The sequence below is a fragment of the Artemia sp. Qi Xiang Cuo genome, chromosome 12 (assembly GCF_049724085.1).
Source record: "Artemia sp. Qi Xiang Cuo chromosome 12, ASM4972408v1, whole genome shotgun sequence".
Classification (NCBI taxonomy): domain Eukaryota; kingdom Metazoa; phylum Arthropoda; class Branchiopoda; order Anostraca; family Artemiidae; genus Artemia; species Artemia sp. Qi Xiang Cuo.
The window spans coordinates 48,357,764-48,374,577 of NC_142805.1; the positions used below are offsets into that span (position 1 = coordinate 48,357,764).

The window sequence follows — 16,814 nt, forward strand, 5'->3', positions numbered from 1 at the left end:
AATTTGAAATAAACAAATAAACAAAATTAACAAAATTTTGTATACAGTTTAGGGCACTATTAAGGAGAGGGGCTGGGACAAAATTATGTGAGACTTGCATTGGTAAGGGCTTAGTTCATCAAATGGTGCTCACAATATAACCATTCGTTTGATAATGACCCAAGTCGGTGGTTGTACAAAAATACCAAAGCATGCCTCACAATTGCAATGTCAATGTTTATTAAATTTGGTAAAGATCTAGATGGGAGGGTTGTTGCTATCTTGGAAAGTAGATGAGTTAGGCGAATGAAGCCTTCAGGAACGTTTCCACAGCATCAACCATACCCTGAGAAGGTTCCTTGAAACATCTATACCCACCCCTAGCAAAACTTTCAGAAACATACCTAATTCACACACAACATTAAAGGACAGTGTATTACGCCCTGCAACTTTGCTAAATCCTGATTAATAAGGTATAAACAAACTGGGGAAATGTGTCTTAAATTTGAAAAAAAAAATCCTTATATGGCTTTAAATCTTTCATAAACGATTCGGTAAAATTCTACTTTAGCTACTTTTGGCTATCTTGGAATGGGGTTAGGTTAGGAAAATGAAAGTTTCAGGGATAGGTCTACAGGCTAAAGTATGTCCCAGGAAGGTATTTTGAAGTAACTACCTCCGCTCTTTCTCCCTCTAGAGGGTCCTGAAATTTGCCTGCATGACAGGTCTATACCCATTGAAATTTTGACAAAACAACATTTTACCTTAATTTTCAGTTTTCAGTTTCTTTTTCTCTGGCTTTAGCTCTGAAAATAGAATTTTAGTTATTTGAGCAGAATTTTTGAGCCATATCAATGTTTTATTCCCAAAATTTAGGAAATGTATTTGCATATCTTTAAAACATCATAAATTAGGACTGAGCAAAGTTATGAAGCTGAAAACAGTTTTGTTATACTTCATTTAAGCAGAAGCTCTGTTTTTCAAGGTTTCACATTTATAACACAGAGATTGTTAAAGGTCAGGGCCCTCTAGAGGGAGGAGTGGAGGTAGGTACTTCAAAATACCTTCCCGGGACATACTTTAGCCTGTAGACCCATCCCTGACAGTTTCATTTTCCTAACCTAACCCCTTTCTAAGATAGTCAAAAGTAGCTAAAGTATAATTTTACCAACTATTCTTAAACTGCTTCATAATATGCAAAAAAATTATAGTTAATCATTCCGAAAGGTTCTTCACTTCCCTTTACCCCCGACGTGCAGCTACACAGCTCAAATTAAATATTTCCCACGCATTTTGCCATATGTGAATCTTTTGTTTCAACTTCATATCCGTAAATCGAAGTAACTTTGACGAAATCAAGGAAAAAAAAATGCATAGGAAATATATAACTTGGGCTATATATTTGCATATTAAGGGGTGGGGGTAAAATGAAGCGATTTTAGGAGTGATCAATTACAACTTCTGTGTATATTATGAAGTAAGAATTGTTTTCTTAACATATTTCTTCTCAACAGGTCTAATTGTACACTTATACCAAAAAAAACTTTCTAGGACACAATTTAGGGTCTGAATCAATCCCTGAAAGTTTCATTTCTCCTAACACAACTATTTTCCAAAATAATGCAATGTTATAGAAGAAAACCTGCTTTATATGGAGAGCCCATCTTTTATCAAGCTAGGTATAAATGTACAATCTAAATTTCATATATTTATCTGCCAATTAGGCCTATGTTGCAATGAGACAGGCCGAATGATTTTCACGGTTTTCCTTCTGTGGTCTCGCTAGTATTTGTTAGCATTGTTACCCCAATGTCGGCTAAAGACCATTTAGAAGCCTATTTTTTAACAAGATATTCGGATTTCAAACTAATAACGCTTACGTTATTTTGGGCCCTCTACTGTGATACTGTCACTCACCAACACTCAATCCTCTTGCAGCAATTACAAAAATCCAACTTTTCGCATATCAATTCAAAACTTTGCCTCATGACTTGCACTCAAAGCATAAATACATAAACTGCGAAACTTACTCTACGGCATTTGGCGGTTTCCCAAAGATAGGCGTCTAAAAACGGAATTATGTATGCAAATTACTAGTCATGCTCCGTTTTCTGCCAGGGGCCGCGCCGATCTTGGTCATCCAAATATTGATTCTCTCAGTTTCTTTATCTTTTCCTGATTAGATGGCGTCCAAGATACGATTTTTATTTCATTGAAGAGAATTCTAAAACAGTGTTTATCTCATTTCGACGTTTTCTCTTATTTTTTAAGTAAACTTTAGTGACTAGAATGATGAAAAATATCAAAAAATAGATTTGAAAATACATGCCAATGTAACAGGGACATATTTATTTTTTAAAATTGAATATATGTAATACTTTCTAAAACAAAAGTTGTTCTGTTATATTTAGAGAGTTACGAAAACCTCATATTTAAAACGATAGTTTACGACCATCGGAAATGACGTATAAACCAAGCACGGGCTATTTAAGAAACATCACTAGTTTATACCTTTTATTCTTGAAAAAAGAACCCTGTCGATCCAGCAGCCTGATTCAAATCAAAACACATTTCCTGTAATTGCAGTGTGAAGTTAATGGACTAGGTGGAACATGAAACGAAATAGTGTTGCACAAGGCATTGAAGGGATAATTGAAGGTAGTTTCCTTTCTGGGGACAAAGAGGGTTTTCTCTTGATGCAGCCCTGCATGGGTACCCATAAGGGGGGGGGGGGCCGGAGGGGCACCAGCCCCCTCCTGGCTGAATGATGCTGCCTTATTTTTCTATTTTGTTTTGATATTTCTATTGTATAGAATTAAAAATGCCAATTAGACCAGGTGAGCCCCCCCCCCGGGAATTCAGCTTATGGGCGGCCACGAAACCATGCACAATTTATTGAAGCATTAAAAAGAGAATCCTATACACACGAATATTAAATCTTAATTGAAAATCGTGCTCTTCCATTTTGATTAAATAAAAAAGCGTTTTCCAGAAAGTTAGTAATTGGCAAAAAAAAGTAAAGAGCAATGTTAAAATCAAAACCGAGCAGAAATAAAAGCATATATAATTCAAACTTAAAACGAACAGAAATTATTATCGATGAATAAATGAAACCCAAAACGAATAGAAATCATGAACAATCAAGTCAAACTTAAAATGAACACAAATTACCACATATATATATGCGTGGGGTGAAAGAAGGGAAGCGTGAACGATTTTACTGGAGTACGACCAATCACCTTAACCCCAGTTTTTTTCAAAAATGTACGAGAGTTTCTTCGCTAATTGGTTAAAGGCAGATATTCTTGAACTTATTTACTTACAACAGTTTGGGAATCTGAAGGAGACATCTACTTCACACGACCTTGTTAGTCTTCTTGAAACCGTTCTTAAAAAACTTGAAAACCCAGATACTTGGTTTAATCCAATTTATCAATTTATTAATTGATCTCCAGAAAGCTTTCGACCTAACTGACCACCATATCCTTGTAAATAAATGGCTAACGGAGTTTCAAGTGAGTCCCGTTCTAGTTAAAATCGTTGCCTCCTTTTTAACAAATCGTTTTCAACCGCTTAAATATAAAAATGTTAATTCCGATCCCCTTCCTATCCTTTTTGGGGTGCCCCAAGAAACTCTGATGGGTCCCATTTTATTTTTTATAATGGTTAATAGCCTCATGACTGACCAAAAAGAGCGATGGAAGTATGTGGACGACCTGTCTGCATTTGAGGTTTGTCGACGAAATATCAGAAGCTCAATTATGACATTACTTGACGGTCACGCACGAGGCTTCTTTCTCGAAGATGAAAGTTGGCGCTAATAAATCGTAAGTTATGACAGTTAATTTTTTATAATCACCCCTTTCTTTCACAAACCCCACTCCTCCCAAAATTTGTCACATGCATTAAATACTTGGGGTGACAATTAACTAATGTCAACTGATTACTGATGTACAAGGGTCAAACTGATCAATTCTGTTTGAATGTGACTATGGATTCCAGGGTTTTAGATACCGATAGACTGGGACAGCGAAAATCAGCACTTACCTAAAATGAGTTCATTGGCACTTAAATAGAACGACCACCAGCCTTGTATTGAATTCCTTTGACTAGTTGACTTGAAGTGGGATGCCCATGTTCAAAATATCCTAAAACAAGCTTCCCCTTCGGTTTCCCTTCTAAAACTTTTGTTAATCTTCTTTGTCCCCCTAAGGATCTTCTTTACCTTTATTGTTTTTTCATCGAGGCAATACTTGAATTTGCCTGTCCGCTTTGGTATTTCAGCCTTCCTTCAGAACATATTTATAAGATTGAAAGTGTCCAAAAACAAGCACTTAGAATCATAAAAGGTGAAGAGAAAGTTCCATATCATTATCTACTAGGTAGGTTCAGGCTCAACACCGTGGCCGAGAGAAGGAACCTCCTATGCCTTCGTTTCGGTACCAAGACCCTGTCTATTCCTCGATTACGTTCTATCATTCCCGAACCCTACCTTCCCGCCCGCAAAAGACAGCCCCGTATTAAATCCCAAAAAGTCCCCAAACTGACTCCCATCCCTGCTAAGCATGAAAGATATCGGAAGAGTTTTGTTCCAAGTTTTGTTGAGTTGTATGACAGCCAAGAAAATTAGTCAGTAATTTTATTGTTATCTGTTTATTTTTTCTTTGTGACTTTTTGACTTTTTAACTAAGTGTTGACTTTTTTTTATGTATTTTGTACACGTGAACGTCAAGTTCTTTTGATATATATATATATATATATATCAAATCACTCCAATCACTTTTAATTGTTATTAAATAAAAAAAAAGTTTTTTAAACTGAAAGTAAGGAGCGACATTAAAACTTAAAACGAACAGAAATTATTCCGTATATGAAAGGGGCTGTCCCCTCCTCAACGCCTCGCTCTTTACGCTAAAGTTTTTTTTTGTGTAAAAAAAATAGAGTTGTGAGAAAGTAAAACTTTAGCGTAAAGAGCAAGGTGTTGAGGAGGGGACAGCCTCTTTCATATACGGAATAATTTCTGTTCGTTTTAAGTTTTAATGTCGCTCCTTACTTTCAGTTTAAAAAACATGTTTTTTTTATTTAATTTCTGATCGTTTTTTAGTTAATGCAGCTTTTATTTTGGCTCACAGTCATTGAATAAGTAAACAAAATTTGAATAAAAATTTTACTTTTCTTTTGCTAAATGGCTGTCTCTAAATTTGGTTCTGACGTAATTTACAAATTAACTTACGTAACGAACTTCTATATTCGTATATTTTTCTTCTGGCAAAAATTACGAAGTGGTAGATTTTTGCAGATATGAGCTTGAAACCTTTATAAGAGGGTTTTCTGATGCGTTGAATCTAACGGTGTGATTTCCATTAAAATTTTTTCACTTGTAGGAGATTTCTCCCCTCTCTTTAAAGAATTAGTTTAGTTTTCTTACACTTGTAGCCTTTGATGAGTAATGTTAAAATTAACAAAATTTATATATTTAGAATCAGCAATTATAATTCCATTCTTTTTATAAATTTATTGACACCAAAGTTCCGTTTTTAAAAGTTTGGGTTACTATAAAGTTTAGCCGTATTGCTTGTTTTTTTTTTTTTTTTTTTTTTTTTTTTATTACGTATATGATGGGGTTCTCCCCTTAGTCAATACCACGCTCTTTACGTTAAAAGTTAAAAAAAAATTTTAAGTCCCAAACCCCTGAATCTCAACGGCCGTTTAATTACAATAGATAGCCCTTTTGAAAGCACTAAAAAAACTGTAGCGTAAAGAGCGAGGTATTGACTTGGGGGGAGAACCCCCTCATATACGTAATAATTTCTGTTCATTTTAAGTTCTAATGTTGCTTCTTACTTTCAGTTGAAAAAACTTGTTTTTTTTTATTTAATTTCTGATCGTTTTTTAAATAATGCTTGGAAATACGGTGCCCTCTTTATAGAAATATCCCTTGCCCCCAACAAACATCCTCCACGGAAAGATTCTCCCGAGTAATACCCGCCTCCCGCCCCCCCCCCCCCCCCACCAGAATAAAGGCCTTCCTGAAAATTTCTTTATACTTCCCAATAACCAATACTATATGTAAGCAATGGAAAAAGTTAATATCTTGCAGCCCCTCCCCCGGGAACTGTGGGGGATGAAGTCATCCTCAAAGACATATTTATTATATTTTAGACTAAACTGGACAAAATGGCTATCTCAAAATTTTAATCAGGTTACTTTGGGAAAAAAATTAACATGGGAGGGGGCCTAGTTGCCTTCTCTTTTTTTTGGTCACTTAAAAAGGGCACTAGAACTTCTAATTTCCGTTCCAATGAGCCCTCCTACAATTTTCTAGGACCACTGGGTCAATACGATCACCCCTGGGAAAAAAAAACAAACAAATAAACACGCATCCGTGATCTTTCTTCTGGGAAAAAATACATAATTCCACATTTTTGCAGATAGGAGCTTGAAACCTCTACAGCAGGGTTTTCTGATACGCGGAATACAATGATGTGATTTTCATTAAGGTTCTATAGCTTTTAGGTGGTCTTTCTCCTTTTCCTCGAAAATCCGCAAAATTTTCTTAGGTACGTAACTTTTGGTGGATATAACTAAACTTGATGAAACTTATATATTTTAAATCAGAATTAAAATTTAATTCCTTTGATGTATCTATTGGTATCAAAATTCCGTTTTTTAGAGTTTCGGCTACCATTGAGCCGGGTCGCTCCTTACTTACAGTTCGTTACCACGAACTGTTTGAAAATGGCCAGTCTTCTGATTACCAATCAAATGAGCCCCCTCTGAGGTTTATACGATCACCCTTTCTATAAAAAAAAACCTTATATCCCCCCAGGGCCTAACTTACAACCCTTACTCGGAGGTTTTTTTTTTGGGGGGGGTTTTGTCATTCTCAAAGTCATAACTTCTGGTCATTAAAACTACGCTGAACAAACTGGCTATCTCAAAATTTTGATTGAATTTGTTTGGGGAAGTGATTGACGTGGGGGAAGGGGAGCTGGTTGCCCTCCATGAGCTCTTTTTGAAGTTCTTATGACATTTCTTTCAATAAGAAGTGCCCTGGTCTAAAAACATAACAATATATTGTGCCCACATCGCTCTTTACTCAGGCAGTCCTATCGCACTGCCTATGATATTTTGTTTAGAGATTTCAATTATACAGCACTGAAAATGCCGATTAGACCAGGTAAGCCCCCCCCCCCCCAAAAAAAAAAAATTCAGCATATGGGCGCCCATGGGATCCTACGGCGGATCTAGAGCAAAATCTAGGGGGGGGGGCTGGATCCGCCGCAGCTTCATGTTTGGTGTGATTATACATTTTAATTTCAATTCGGTTTGGGTTTCATTTATTGATTGACAGTAATTTCTGTTCGTTTTGAGTTTGGATTATCATTTTACTTTATTTCTACTTGATATAGGTTTCAATAGAACTTTTCTTTTTCTTTGATAGATTTATTTTTTAGAAAACATTTATGAAAATTAACTTCTGTTTTCTTTTAATATACATGGTTTTATTATCGGTTAATGTGAGGAATGTTGGTTAAGTACTTTTCTGTTTTTTTTTATTATTAAGATTCAATGGATTTAATTTCAGGTTTGAAATGAATTTGAATATTCAATCAAAATTTTCGATCGAGAATATGTTTCTAACAGTAATTTTAATATGGAATTTTGGGTGGATGGGTAAGACACCGTTGATTTTTTAATTCAAATCAAGTTGCCATCAAGCCAGGACTAACTGGAGAAAAAGCCAAGACAGATAGTCTGAGTGAGAATAAATATGGCATGAATCGAAAATATAGGTAATTTTGTTCTTCCATAGGTTTGAAGCCATCCTAACCCCCTCCTGAGAGTAGAGAAGGAAGTACCATTTCTATGGCCCCTCCGTACCAAACAGGTTTTTCTGATAGATATTCTATTCTACAGGGGCATTACACCTTTGCCAAGAGATTTACGCAATTTAAGGACAAGTTTTTCTGACGTGGATTTCTAGTTCCTGATATACAATTTTTTTTTCTTTGGTTAAATCCGTGGTCATTCATCTGTAAGTTGATAAGTTGTTTTTTTTTTTAAACTTGGCTAATAGGTTTTTAAACCTATTGCTACGAACGCTACATGCATTCTATTTTTGCAACTAGGAGCGAGATTGTGTGATGCTATCAGACTGATTTCGTTTCATGGGTTCATTAATAGAAGGACTAATGTTTTTGAAAAGGGTAATTACTTCTTTAGTTTACGAGATTTGCGAATTTTTTGCGAAAAGATATTTGAGTAAAGGTATTGCGATGGTTAAGAATGCCTCACGGGTAATTAAAGAATGGGATGCTTGCATCAACAATACAAAGAATATGCACAGATACTTAATAGATTTGACGCTTACAAGAGACATTGCTAGAAGGTATTCAATAGCTTAATTGAAAAGTAACGATATAATGACATTGTGACTTGACCTAGCTTTACCTCGCCGATGTGGTCTGTATAATACATAAGTAACTTTTGAAAAGTATTGTCAATTTAAAAAGAAATGGCTGAAGTGTTTTGAGGGGGTTCAGTTGCACGAGGGTTCAGTTAAAGGGGATACAGTTGCACGGGGCGTGCGGTCATACAGGGATTCAGTTACAAGGGGGATTCAGTTGCAAGGGGGTTGAGTTAAATGGGAATTGAGTTCCACGTGAGTAGTGCTTTGTCGTGGTTTAGCCGTGAGGTCCCTTACCACAACCCCAAAGGGCTCCGATCCCCCCCCCCCCCAACCCCCCCCCCGTCCGCGTATGTTCTCGAGGCTCCCAAAGGGACCGTGGTTTACCTTGTAACTTTTACATTCTCTTGATTTTCAAAGTTCCGTTTGAAGGACTCTGTTGTTTTAAGCCAGTGTGATTTTTTCTTTACATGGTGTTCGTTCAAAAAAGCAAGAATTTCTGTTAAATAAATAATTCTTATATTTTTGTCGTTCAATTGAAGGCGAGGATTTCTGTTAAATAAATAATTGTTATACCTTTTAAAATGACTTCACGGGGTTTGAGGGGGCTCTGTTGTTTTAAGCTGTTTGATTTTTTCTTTACATGGTGTTCGTTCAAAAAGCGAGGATATTCCGTGTGATTTTTTTGGGAAGTTTAATGAATTTATTAGTTACCGAGAGTTCAATGAATCCTCCTCTCAATGACTTCCAGGGGTTTTATGACTCCTCCCCACAATGAATTCAGATAGTTTTAGGACTCATCCCCCTAGCCATAACTCCATTCAACCTTGAGCGAAGATATAAAAGTTTGATGAAGTATTTTTCTGCTTAACAACTATATTAATAACTCCCAAGATGATAAGAATTATTTTTTAATTTAATTGTGAATGAAAAGTCAAAGTCTAACATAAAGAAAAAGGTATTTAGGAGGGGGTAGATAACTTCATATACGGGATAATTTACATTCGTACTAGTAATTAACGATTCTACATATTTCTAGATGATAATTATAATTTTTTAATATAATTGGTAATGAAAAGCCAAAGTCTAACATAAAGAACAAGGTATTTCGGAGGGGGTAGCTAACGTCATCTACAGGATAATTTCCATTCGTCTTAGTTTTTAACGATGCTCCTTATTTCTAGTTGAAAATGCTTATTTTTTAATTTAATTGGGAATGAAAAGTCAAAGTCTAACATAAAGAACAAGGTATTTCGGAGGGGGTAGCTAACTTCATCTACGAGATAATTTCCATTCGTATTAGTTTTTAACGATGCTCCTTATTTCTAGTTGAAAATGCCTATTTTTTTTAATTTAATTGGAAATGAAAAGTGAAAGTGCCAGAATGGTTGCAATCCATTAGCTCAGTATTGGGGTCTTAGCTGTTAAATAAATAATTGTTATACCTTTTAAAAAGACTTCACTGGGTTTGAGGGGGCTCTGTTGTTTTAAGCCGTTTGATTTTTTCTTTACATGGTGTTCGTTCAAAAAGCGAGGATATTCCGTGTGATTTTTTTGGGGAGTTTAATGAATTTATTAGTTACCGAGAGTTCAATGACTCCCCCCTCAATGACTTCCAGGGGTTTTATGACTCCTCCTCACAATGAATTCAGATGGTTTTAGGACTCATCCCCCTAGCCATAACTCCATTCAACCTTGAGCGAATATATAAAAGTTTGATGAAGTATTTTTCCGCTTAACAACTACATTAACAGCTTCCAAGATGATAGGACTTATTTTTTAATTTAGTTAGGCATGAAAAGTCAAAGTCTAACATAAAGAACAAGGTATTTCGGAGGGGGTAGCTAACTTCATCTACGGTATGATTTCCATTCATCTTAGTTTTTAACGATTTTCCTTATTTCTAGTTGAAAATGCTTATTTTTTAATTTAATTGGGAATGAAAAGTCAAAGTCTAACATAAAGAACAAGGTATTTCGGAGGGGTAGCTAACTTCATATACGGGATAATTTCCATTCGTCTTAGTTTTTAACGATGCTCCTTATTTCTAGTTGAAAATTCTTATTTTTTAATTTAATTGGGAATGAAAAGTCAAAGTCTAACATAAAGAACAAGGTATTTCGGAGGGGGTAGCTAACTTCATCTACGGGATAATTTTCATTCGTCTTAGTTTTTAACGATGCTCCTTATTTCTAGTTGAAAATGCCTATTTTTTTAATTTAATTGGGAATGAAAAGTCAAAGTGCCAGAATGGTTGAAATCCACTAGCTCAGTATTGGGGTCTTAGTCCACCAGCCTGAATGGTGGAAATCCACTGGCTCAGTATTGAGGTCTCAGTCCACCAGCCTGAATGGTCGAAATTCATCAGCTCAAAATTGGGGTCTCAGTCGACCAGCCTGAATGGTGGAAATTCACTAGCTCAGAATTGTGGGTCTTAGTCCACCAGCCTGAATTGTTGAAATTCACTAGCTAAGAATTGGGGTCTTAGTCAGTGTTCAGATTGGAGCGTTGGGGTCCGACTATCTGGGCTTTATTTGTCAATGCCTGAATGCTAAGCAATGGACATGAGCTAGATTGGGACCCCATTGTGAAAACGGAAAACAAAAAACAAAAAATGTATTGTTGATATGTGTGTAGAGCATGGAATGGTTACCGCTAGGGGCAACAGTCTAACCGTTGACGGTTTTAGGTATCCGTGAATAAGTTCTAAGGCAAGAGTGGAAATTGGGACAAATTTTTGGAGGTGCCCACCTCACATGCTCAGAGTCTCAGGCAAGTGACCCTAAATTTGAAAAAGTGGAAATTGGCTCAGATTTTCTAAACTGAGCTGAGACAATGAATAGATACTATTGGGAAAGTTATTGGAGACGCTGGGCATCCTTGAACAAGTGCTAAATTGAGAGAGGAATTTGGGACAATATTTGGGGGCACCCACCCGCCCAGAGTCTCCGGCAGGTGACCCAAAAATGTAAAAAACACACAGAGACGACAGACACAAAGAGACGAATCACACACAGAGAGGACAAACATACAGAAACGACACATAGAGACAACACATACCCAGAGATGATACACACACACAGAGTCAACACACACAGAGAGATGAGACACACACACAGAAATGACAAACACACATAGAGACGACACACACAAAGAGACGTCACACACACACACACACACAGATACGAAACACACATATAGACAACACACACACACAGAGACGAAACACACACACACACAGAGACAACATCCACACAGAGACGACAAACACACACACAGAGACGACACACTCAAAGTGACGACTTACACATAGAGACGACACACACACAGAGACGACAAACACACACAGACGACACACAAAGAGAGACGACACACACACAGAGACGACAAACTCAAAGTGACGACTAATACATAGAGACGACACACACACAGAGACGACAAACACACAGAGACGACAGACAAAAAGAGACGAATCACACACAGAGAGGACAAACACACAGAAACGACACATAGAGACGACACATGCACAGAGACGATACACACACTCAGAGTCAACACACACAGAGAGACGAGACACGCATACAGAAATGACAAAACACACATAGAGACGACACACACAAAGAGACGTCACACACACACAGATACGAAACACACATAGAGACGAGACACACATAGAGACAACACACACACACACAGAGACAACATCCACACAGAGACGACACACACACACAGAGACGACACACTCAAAGAGACGACTAACACAGAGAGACGACACACACACAGACACGACAAACACACAGAGACGACACACATAGAGAGAAGACACACACACAGAGACGACACACTCAAAGAGACGACTTACACATAGAGACGACAAACACGTAGAGACGACACTCAAACAGAGACGACAAATACACAGAGACAACACACACACAGATACGAAACACACAAAGCGACGACACACGCACAGAGAGTACAAACACACAGACACGACACACACACACAGAGACGACACACACATAGAGACAACACAGACATAGAGATGACAGACACACAGATACAAATTGAGACAATATTTGGGGGCACCCACCCGCCCTGAGTCTCCGGCTGGTGACCCAAAAATTTAAAAAACACACAGACACGACAGACACAAAGAGACGAATCACACACAGAGAGGACAAACACACAGAAACGACACATAGAGACGACACATACACAGAGACGATACACACACACACAGAGTCAACACACACAGAGAGATGAGACACACACACAGAAATGACAAACACACATAGAGACGACACACACAAAGAGACGTCACACACACACAGATACGAAACACACATAGACACAACACACACATAGAGACAACACACACACACACAGAGACAACATCCACACAGAGACGACAAACACACACACAGAGACGACACACTCAAAGTGACGACTTACACATAGAGAAGACCCACACATAGAGACGACAAACACACAGAGACGACACACATAGAGAGACGACACAGACACATAGACGGCACACTCAAAGTGACGACTTATACATAGAGACGACACACACACAGAGACGACAAACACACAGAGACGACAGACAAAAAGAGACGAATCACACACACAGAGAAGACAAACACACAGAAACGACACATAGAGACGACACATGCACAGAGACGATACACACACACAGAGTCAACACACAGACAGAGAGACGAGACACGCACACAGAAATGACAAAACACACATAGAGACGACACACACAAAGACACGTCACACACACACACATGTTAAACACACCTAGAGACAACACACACACACAGAGAGACAACATCCACACAGAGACGACACACACACACAGAGAAGATACACTCACAGAGACTACTAACACATAGAGACGACACACACACAGAGACGACAAACACACAGAGACGACACAGATAGAGACACGACACACACCCAGAGACGGGACACTCAAAGAGACGACTAACATATAGAGACGACACACACACACAGACGACACACAAATAGAGACCACAGACAAAGCGAGACGACACACACACAGAGACACCAAACACACAGATACTAAACACACACAGAGACGACACACTCACAGAGAGGACAAACACACACAAACGACAAACACACACAGAGACGACACACACAGAGAGACAACACAGACATAGAGATGACAGACACACAGATACAAAACACCCACAGAGACGACACACACACACAGAGTCCACTCACACACAGAGGACAAACACACAGAGACGACAGACACAAAGAGACGAATCACACACAGAGAGGACAAACACACAGAAACGACACATAGAGACTACACATGCACAGAGACTAGACACACAAAAAGATTCAACACACACAGAGACTAAAATAACACAGAAATGACACACACACACACATACACAGACACGACACACACATAGAGACGACACATACACAGAGACGACACACATACAGAGACGACAACACATAGAGAGACGACGCGCACACAGAGACGACGCGCACACAGAGACAACACACACACACAGATACGAAACACCCACAGAGACGACACATGCACAGAGACGACACACACATACAGAGTCCACTCACACAGAGAGAGGACAAACACACAGAGACGACAGACACAAAGAGACGAATCACTTGCCTTTCCTTGGCACCTTTCCAAACGAGCGGGGATTCCCCACTGATTCCTACACATTGCAAAAAAGTGACCAGCACGAAAACTCCACGTTTTCAACCAGACTGGTTTTTGACACGACACGCAAACAGAGTCATAGTGAGAGAGATATCCAAAAAAGTTGGGTTAATCTAGGTTCACTTAGAGTGGCGCGCCACGCTAAGTGTACCTAGATTAACCCAACTTTTTTGATATCTCTCTCACTATGACTCTGGTTGTGTGTCGTGTCAAAAACCAGTCTGGTTGAAAACGGGGAGTTTTCGTGCTGGTCACTTTTTTGCAATGTGTAGGAATCAGTGGGGAATCCCCGCTCGTTTGGAAAGGTGCCAAGGAAAGGCAAGTGATTCGTCTCTTTGTGTCTGTCGTCTCTGTGTGTTGGTCCTCTCTCTGTGTGAGTGGACACTGTGTGTGTGTGTCGTCTCTGTGCATGTGTCGTCTCTGTGGGTGTTTCGTATCTGTGTGTGTGTGTGTTGTCTCTGTGTGTTTGTCGTCTCTGTGTGCGCGTCGTCTCTCTATGTGTTGTCGTCTCTGTGTGTGTGTCGTCTCTGTGTCTGTGTTGTCTCTATGTGTGTGTCGTCTCTGTGTATGTGTGTGTGTGTGTGTCGTTTCTGTTTTGTTGTCGTCTCTGTGTGTGTTTACTCTGTGTGTGTGTGTGTATCGTCTCTGTGCATGTGTCGTCTCTGTGTGTTTGTCCTCTCTGTGTGTGATTCGTCTCTTTTTGTCTTTCGTCTCTGTGTGTTTTTCCTATGTGTGTGTGAGTTGACTCTGTGTGTGTGTCATCTCTGTGGGTGTGTTGTATCTGTTTGTCTGTCATCTCTATGTCTGTGTTGCTTATATGTGTGTTTCGTCTCTGTGTGTGTGTGTCGTTTCTGTGTGTTTGTCCTCTCTGTGCGTGTGTCGTCGCTTTGTGTGTTTAGTATCTGTATGTGTGTTGTCTCTGTGTGTTTGTCGTCTCTGTGTGCGTGTCGTCTCTCTATGTGTGTGGTCTCTGTGTGTGTATCGTCTCTGTGTGTGTGTCGTCTCTATGTGTTTGTCGTCACTTTGAGAGTGTCGTATCTGTGTGTGTGTATACTCTCTATCTGTGTCGTCTCTCTGTGTTTGTAGTGTCTGTGTGTGTGTCGTCTCTCTGTTTAAGGTGCCTCTGTGTGTGTTTGGTCTCTGTGTGTGTGTGTCGTCTCAGTTAGTAGGGGGTTTCTGTGTTTTTGTATTGTCTCTATGTGTGTGGTGTCCCAAGGGGTTTTTCGGATCTGTGTGTGTGTGACTCCTCGTTTTTATTGACGTCCCTATGTGTGTTTGTCTTGTCTTTGTTTTTGTTTCTTTTCTCTGTGTGTCTGTGTTGACTCTGTGTGTGTATCGTCTCTGTGTGTCGTTTCTGTGTGTTTGTCCTCTCTGTGTGTGAGATTCGTCTCTTTTTGTCTGTCGTCTCTGTGTGTTTGTCGTCTCTGTGTGTGTGTCGTCTCTATGTATCAGTCGTCACTTTGTGTGTGTCGTCTCTGTGTGTGTGTCGTCTCTCTATGTGTGTCGTCTCTGTGTGTTTGTCGTCTCTATGTGTGTGTCGTCTCTATGGGTAAGTCGTCACTTTGAGTGTGTCATCTCTGTGTGTGTGTTTGTTGTCTCTGTGTGGATGTTGTCTGTGTGTGTGTGTGTGTTGTCTCTATGTGTGTGTTGTCTCTATGTGTGTGTCGTATCTGTGTGTGTGTGTGTGACCTCTCTTTGTGTGTGTCGTCTCTATGTGTGTTTGTCATTTCTGTGTGTGTGTCTCATCTCTCTGTGTGTGTTGACTCTGTGTGTGTGTATCGTCTCTGTGTATGTGTCGTCTCTATGTGTCGTTTCTGTGTGTTTGTCCTCTCTGTGTGTGATTCGTCTCTTTGTATCTGTCGTCTCTGTGTGTTTTTTAAATTTTTTGGTCGCCAGCCGGAGACTCTAGGCAGGTTGGTGCCCTCAAATATTGTCTCAATTTGTATCTGTGTGTCTGTCATCTCTATGTCTGTGTTGTCTATCTGTGTGTGTCGTCTCTGTGTGTGTGTGTCGTGTGTGTGTGTTTGTACTCTCTGTGAGTGTGTGGTTGCTTTGTGTTTAGTATCTGTGTGTGTGTTGTCTCTGTATGTTTGTCGCCTCTGTTTGCGTGTCGTCTCTGTGTGTGTGTTGTCTCTGTGTGTGTGTCGTCTCTATGTGTAAGTCGTCACTTTGAGTGTGTCGTCTCTGTGTGTGTGTCGTCTCTTTATCTGTGTCGTCTCTGTTTGTTTGTCATCTCTGTGTGTGTGTCGTCTCTTTGTGTCAGGCGTCTCTTTATGTGTGTCTTCTCTGTGTGTGTGTTTTCTCTGTGTGTTTGTGGTCTCTGTGTGTGTGTGTTGTATCTTTTTGTTTGTCGTCCCTATGTGTGCTTCGTCTCTGTGTGTGTGTGACGTCTATTTGTGTGTGTAATCTCTATGTGTGTTTGTCATTTCTGTGTGCGTGTCTCGTCTCTCTGTGTGTGTTGAGTCTGTGTGTGTGTATCGTCTCTGTGCCTGTGTCCTCTCTCTGTGTCGTTTGTGTGTGTTTGTCATCTCTGTGTGTGTTTCGTCTCTTTTTGTCTGTCGTCTCTGTGTGTGTGTCGTCTCTGTGTGTGTGTCATCTCTATGTGTAAGTCGTCACTTTGAGTGTGTTGTCTCTCTAAGTGTGTCGTCTCTGTGTGTCTGTCGTCTCTATGTGTAAGTCGTCACTTTGAGTGTGTCGTCT

General features: G+C 39.3%; 2 protein-coding genes across 6 annotated transcripts in view; one reads left to right on the forward strand and one right to left on the reverse strand.

Moving 5' to 3' along the window:
- Window positions 1-16,814, forward strand: part of LOC148946209 (D-lactate dehydrogenase, mitochondrial-like) — a 531,845-nt gene that overhangs the window by 208,749 nt on the left and 306,282 nt on the right. The gene's annotated exons all lie outside the window — the stretch shown is intronic.
- Gug (arginine-glutamic acid dipeptide repeats grunge) overlaps window positions 1-16,814 on the reverse strand; it is a 249,811-nt gene that overhangs the window by 47,193 nt on the left and 185,804 nt on the right. The window contains exon 1 of one of the 5 annotated variants that reach the window (XM_089098277.1): window positions 1,897-2,001. The exons of 3 other annotated variants lie outside the window; for them this stretch is intronic. The gene's annotated coding sequence lies outside the window, so the exon portion shown is untranslated. One more of the 5 variants, XM_089098278.1, reaches the window with a different exon arrangement.